Raw genomic sequence first — 5,961 nt, 5'->3', positions numbered from 1 at the left:
TATCGTTAAACTCTGATCTAACGTTAAATGCTGTGATTTATCGTTAAACTCTGACCTAACGTTAAATGCTGATTTATCGTTAAACTCTTATCTAACGTTAAATGCTGTGATTTATCGTTAAACTCTGAATTAACGTTAAATGCTGATTTATCGTTAAACTCTGATCTAACGTTAAATGCTGTGATTTATCGTTAAACTCTGACCTAACGTTAAATGCTGATTTATCGTTAAACTCTGATCTAACGTTAAATGCTGTGATTTATCGTTAAACTCTGACCTAACGTTAAATGCTGATTTATCGTTAAACTCTGATCTAACGTTAAATGCTGTGATTTATCATTAAACTCTGATCTAATGTTAAATGCTGATTTATCGTTAAACTCTGATCTAAAGTTAAATGCTGATTTATCGTTAAACTCTTATCTAACGTTAAATGCTGTGATTTATCGTTAAACTCTTATCTAACGTTAAATGCTGTGATTTATCGTTAAACTCTGATCTAACGTTAAATGCTGCGATTTATCGTTAAACTCTTATCTAACGTTAAATGCTGATTTATCGTTAAACTCTTATATAACGTTAAATGCTGTGATTTAACGTTAAACTCTGAATTAACGTTAAATGCTGATTTATCGTTAAACTCTGATCTAACGTTAAATGCTGATTTATCGTTAAACTCTGATCTAACGTTAAATGCTGCGATTTATCGTTAAACTCTGATCTAACGTTAAATGCTGCGATTTATCGTTAAACTCTGATCTAACGTTAAATGCTGATTTATCGTTAAACTCTGATCTAACGTTAAATGCTGCGATTTATCGTTAAACTCTGATCTAACATTAAATGCTGCGATTTATTGTTAAACTCTGATCTAACGTTAAATGCTGCGATTTATCGTTAAACTCTTATCTAACGTTAAATGCTGATTTATCGTTAAACTCTTATATAACGTTAAATGCTGTGATTTATTGTTAAACTCTGATCTAACGTTAAATGCTGATTTATCGTTAAACTCTTAACGTTAAATGCTGTGATTTATCTTTAAACTCTGAATTAACGTTAAATGCTGTGATTTATCGTTAAACTCTGAATTAACGTTATATGCGCTGATTTATCGTTAAACTCTGAATTAACGTTAAATGCTGTGATTTAACGTTAAACTCTGAATTAACGTTAAATGCTGATTTATCGTTAAACTCTGATCTAACGTTAAATGCTGATTTATCGTTAAACTCTGATCTAACGTTAAATGCTGCGATTTATCGTTAAACTCTGATCTAACGTTAAAGATGTCTTCTAGAGAGCTTCACAAAGCTCTGCCTCTTATGCTCCATTATTTTCTCACATCTGTAAATATTTTTAGTCATCTTTCCAAGCAGTTATGTCCTTAAATCATTTAGCTTCCAAATGTAACCACCCACTTTAGAGTGGAGTGCCTCAGGGTTGTGTGCCAGACGTGAAGCTTTAAGTCCAACCAGATGCAGGTCAAGGTGCTGTCAGGTGCTTTCTGACAGACGGACGCTGCTTCCAACATTCCTGCTTGATGTTTGCAGCGCAGCTGAAACAGCTTCCAAATGTTTCAGCTGCTTTTTCCACATACAGTCACAGCCTGATGACTTTTTCACGTCTATAAGTTCAGCACGGTTAAATTAATATGCTACGTTTCATTAGTATAAGCTGCCTTACCACTGTCAGGTCTCTGACTTTCAGATATTTGTCCTTCAGTCGTCTACAGAGCAGCTTCTAGTTTCATAACGTCTGAGCTGACACAGAGCTACGGCCTTCAGAAAACATGACTTTCTTGTGCTGCGAGGTTTTTATCAGAATCTGTTTGTGGAAAAGCTAGGCTAACGACTTCTCCCTGTTTTGAATGACTCCACCACTAGTTGTGTGTCCATTACAATAAAATTGTGCAAATTGAAAATTAAAAAAATATAGTCATTTAATAAAAACACGCCATTTAAAAAAAACAAAAAAAAACATGTTTTTTTGAGAAAAGGTTTTTGTGCTTGGATGACGTGGTTTTTCTGGCCGTATTGAATCTATTTTGTAAAACTGCAATGAAAACATTTTTCTGGCCGGATGGAAGCAGAGAAATAAATCAGTTTGAAGTTACAAACCTGGTCACTTCACACAGGATGGGAATTCATGTTTCACACAATCTGATTCAAACAGGCGATTATTTTAAAACAAGAAAACAATCTGACTGTTTCTTATATATCGTTTCATTTTTGTCTTTAATTTTGAGATTACTGGAAGCAGGTCACAGTGAAACACATCTGAAAACTCACTGAGTTGAAGATTCAAACTGGAAATCAGTGTTTTTATTTCTGAAAATACAAAAAAATAAAAAACAAAAAACAGCTCTCAGTGTTTTCTGGCCAAAAGGTTTCTGAGAGCATCAGATCCAAAGTTTAATGTTGTGCAAATATCTGTTAGGATCGACATGGCCAACAGTATCTACAGTGTTTTATTCCCATAATGTTCTAGAATAACAGCAAGTAGAGCAAATAATCAAGAAGTGGAAATGCATACTTTTAAACTAAATAAAAAATATTGTGACGGGTATTTATATTCCATCTGTTTCAAAACTCAAAACTGCATCTCCAAGAATTTGACATTTAACTCGATTCTCTTATCAGGTCAGATAAAGGTTTCTCATTTTGGAACTGTTAGACATTTAACTACATTTCCCACAATCCAACAGTCTCTGTTGTCTTTTAGAGCTGCAGTGAGAGGATGTTTGATATAGATGCAGAAATAAAATATTTAGTTTTTTATTCATCTGCTACAGTAAAATGTGGAGAAAACAGAAAAATTCCAACTTTAAGAAATGTTTACATTTTCTGAGTTTGCAGGAATAGATCAAATAAAAAGATGATCCCACTTTTGATTGCTTCATATTTTAGTTGTTCATCTAAAATCAGATTTCCAAACTGACAAAGCACAAACATGTTTTTCTCTTTCTCTGTTATTATGTGCATGTTGCTGAAATCTTTGGTGAAGTGCATAAATATGAATATGTTTATTATTGTCTTCATGTTTTCTGATGTGAATCAGACAATGTGTTCCTTGTTTGTTCCAGGATGAAAAGCTTTTTCTCTCTGGGCTGAAATCATTATTTTTGTTGCTTGTCATCCTGTCAAGCCTCCAATTTAGCAACATTTTGTCATAATTTTCTGTTTCACACATTGATGGAATAAATATGGAGCAATTTGAATCTGACAGCTGCAGGATGAAAACATTTTCTGGCAAACAGAACATGTGCAGCTCATGTGTTGCTAATAAACCAGCAACTCTTAAAATAATAGGACTGCAAAGAGAACAGAAAATCTCAGATTTATTTCAGAAGTGAAGCCCGGTTGGCCGGCTGAGTTTGTTCAGGCTCCGTTTGAAGCAGGATTGAGATGAGTGCTTCAGTAAAATCTGTCTGACCCAGAGTAGATCTAAGGGATCTCATTATTTCTAAAGCATCTTTCTTTTTGCTGTGAGCCGATCTGCGGCTGCAGCAGGAATGAAGTCCAGATGTCTGAGTGTTTCTGCAGCTCCTCCTGTCTGATCATTTATAAAAGTTCTTCATCTTCGGAGAGATGGGTCAGGGGTCAGGGGTTAAGGTCAGGGTCTCTGCCACCGGTCAGAGATCCCACCGTAAATCCTGCAGCAGATTCAGAACCTCTTGATCTGCTGCGCTGCCAGAGAAGGCAGCAGGTTTTACCTTCATCAGCCCGGTAACGACCCTGTTCATGTCTCCATGGCGATGGGGGGGTCATGTGACCTTAGCACAGGTAGATGATGTTTAAGAGAAGCAGAAATAATTTATTCATAGTGCTGAAGTCAAAGATTATATAATATTAGTGAATATCAGTTGTCAATAATATTTAATATCAGCCTTAAGAATAAGTCAGGAATGATTTCTGTGAAAACAAAAATTGGCAGCAGCTCAGAGAATATTTCTGTAATAATTAGGGACGATCCAATCAGGTTACTTCCTGCTGATTCCCATCAGCGATCAGAATCGCCTGTTAAGGTTTTGCTTGAGGTATAAATGCTACTATGTGATCTGGCAAAATGGAAAAATGTTCTGGTAATAAATTCACTTAATTTAGACATAAAACATGCTAAATACTTGCAGGCACAAAACAGCAGCTGTTCAGTCAAACGGACTGAAAAACCTGCAATCAGTACAATAATATTTAACAGTAAGGCTCTCAGCCATAAATTATACAGGAGCCAAATAAATCTCACAACACAGAAATCAAATAATGTCAAGAAGAAAAGGAAACAATCATTAAAGCCAAAAGCATCAAAATAAACAATCATGAGTTACTGAATCAAGACTAACGCTGGTTCTGATTGGCTAGCTGATTAACGCTGGTTCTGATTGGCTAGCTGATTAACGCTGGTTCTGATTGGCTAGCTGATTAACGCTGGTTCTGATTGGCTAGCTGGTTAACGCTGGTTCTGATTGGCTAGCTGGTTAACGCTGGTTCTGATTGGCTAGCTGATTAACGCTGGTTCTGATTGGCTAGCTGATTAACGCTGGTTCTGATTGGCTAGCTGGTTAACGCTGGTTCTGATTGGCTAGCTGGTTAACGCTGGTTCTGATTGGCTAGCTGATTAACGCTGGTTCTGATTGGCTATCTGATTAACGCTGGTTCTGATTGGCTATCTGATTAACGCTGGTTCTGATTGGCTAGCTGATTAACGCTGGTTCTGATTGGCTAGCTGATTAACGCTGGTTCTGATTGGCTAGCTGATTAACGGTGGTTCTGATTGGCTATCTGATTAATGGCTGTCCGACAGCGGGAATTCACGGAAATTGGCCGATTATAATCGGTGATCGATCGGCACACCTCTACTGAAAATAAATGAAAAGCTTCAATCTGCTGTGTGATGAAAACCTGCAGGAAGGAAAACTCCAAAGGGATTTAAACACCTTTATTTTTCTGTTATGTTTTGTCTTATTGAAAAATGTTAAAACATTAAAAAACATTTATTTTTATTAATGATGGTAATGGGGCCTGGGAGCGTGGCCAGCTGCTCATTTGGATTTAAAGTGACAGGTTTTCAGGGTTTCCCCCAGTAAACCTGTCTGCCTGGCGGTCCGCCATGTTTTTGTTTTAAAAGAAGCTAAATAGACAGAAAATGTAAAAATATTACTGTGAAACCCTATCTAAACCCACAATTAGTCTTAAAAACAATAAATCAAAAAATACAATTAAATGAACATTAATTATTTGCACTTCTTTAATCCAAATTAAGTCAGCGGCTCCTTCGGGCCCCCAGGGCTTCAGGGGCCGTAAATGCTAATATTTTAACATAGATACATAAATGTCACATTTATTTATTGAGATAATCAATTCTGCTGAATTTGATTTAATGGTTTCAACTTAAATGAAAATATTTTAAATTGTTTAACTTTTATTTGTAATATTTTAAAGAGCTGGTAAAAGTTCAAAGAACAATATTCATAGTTAGATTGTTTTGTTACCATAGCAGCAATCTGATGTTGTGAGTTTGAGCTGTTTGCCCAAAAATACAAATTAGTAAACTGGATTATAACTGATTGTTTTTAGTTTGGCCAGTTAAACTCCTCCTCCTCTCCCAGATTAAATCCAACACAGAAGCTGTTAGAGCTGCTGATGGGGCCCCTCAGTCAGATTCTGCCCCAGGCCTCATAGAGCCTTGTACCGGCTCTGCAGGATGAGTTAAACCTGCTGCACTGAGCAACAAACAGGAGATTTAATTCAATGCTGCTAATGTGGCTTTAGCAGTTGTTGCATTTCTCTGTTGAGTTTTAATAAGAATCACAGAAACTGTTTTGGTTGGTCATGTTTAAGGGACGAGTTTCTCAGATCTTCCTGCAGCCGCGCTCATTAACTCTGACTAAGTGGACAAAGAATTTGATATGGTTTGATTCATCATGTAACCGGAAAAATAATAAGATAATAATAACATAAT

The sequence above is a fragment of the Poecilia mexicana genome, unplaced genomic scaffold, assembly GCF_051168715.1.
Source record: "Poecilia mexicana isolate PSO_F unplaced genomic scaffold, ASM5116871v1 scaffold_5, whole genome shotgun sequence".
Lineage (NCBI taxonomy): Eukaryota > Metazoa > Chordata > Actinopteri > Cyprinodontiformes > Poeciliidae > Poecilia > Poecilia mexicana.
This window is presented reverse-complemented; position numbering follows the sequence as displayed.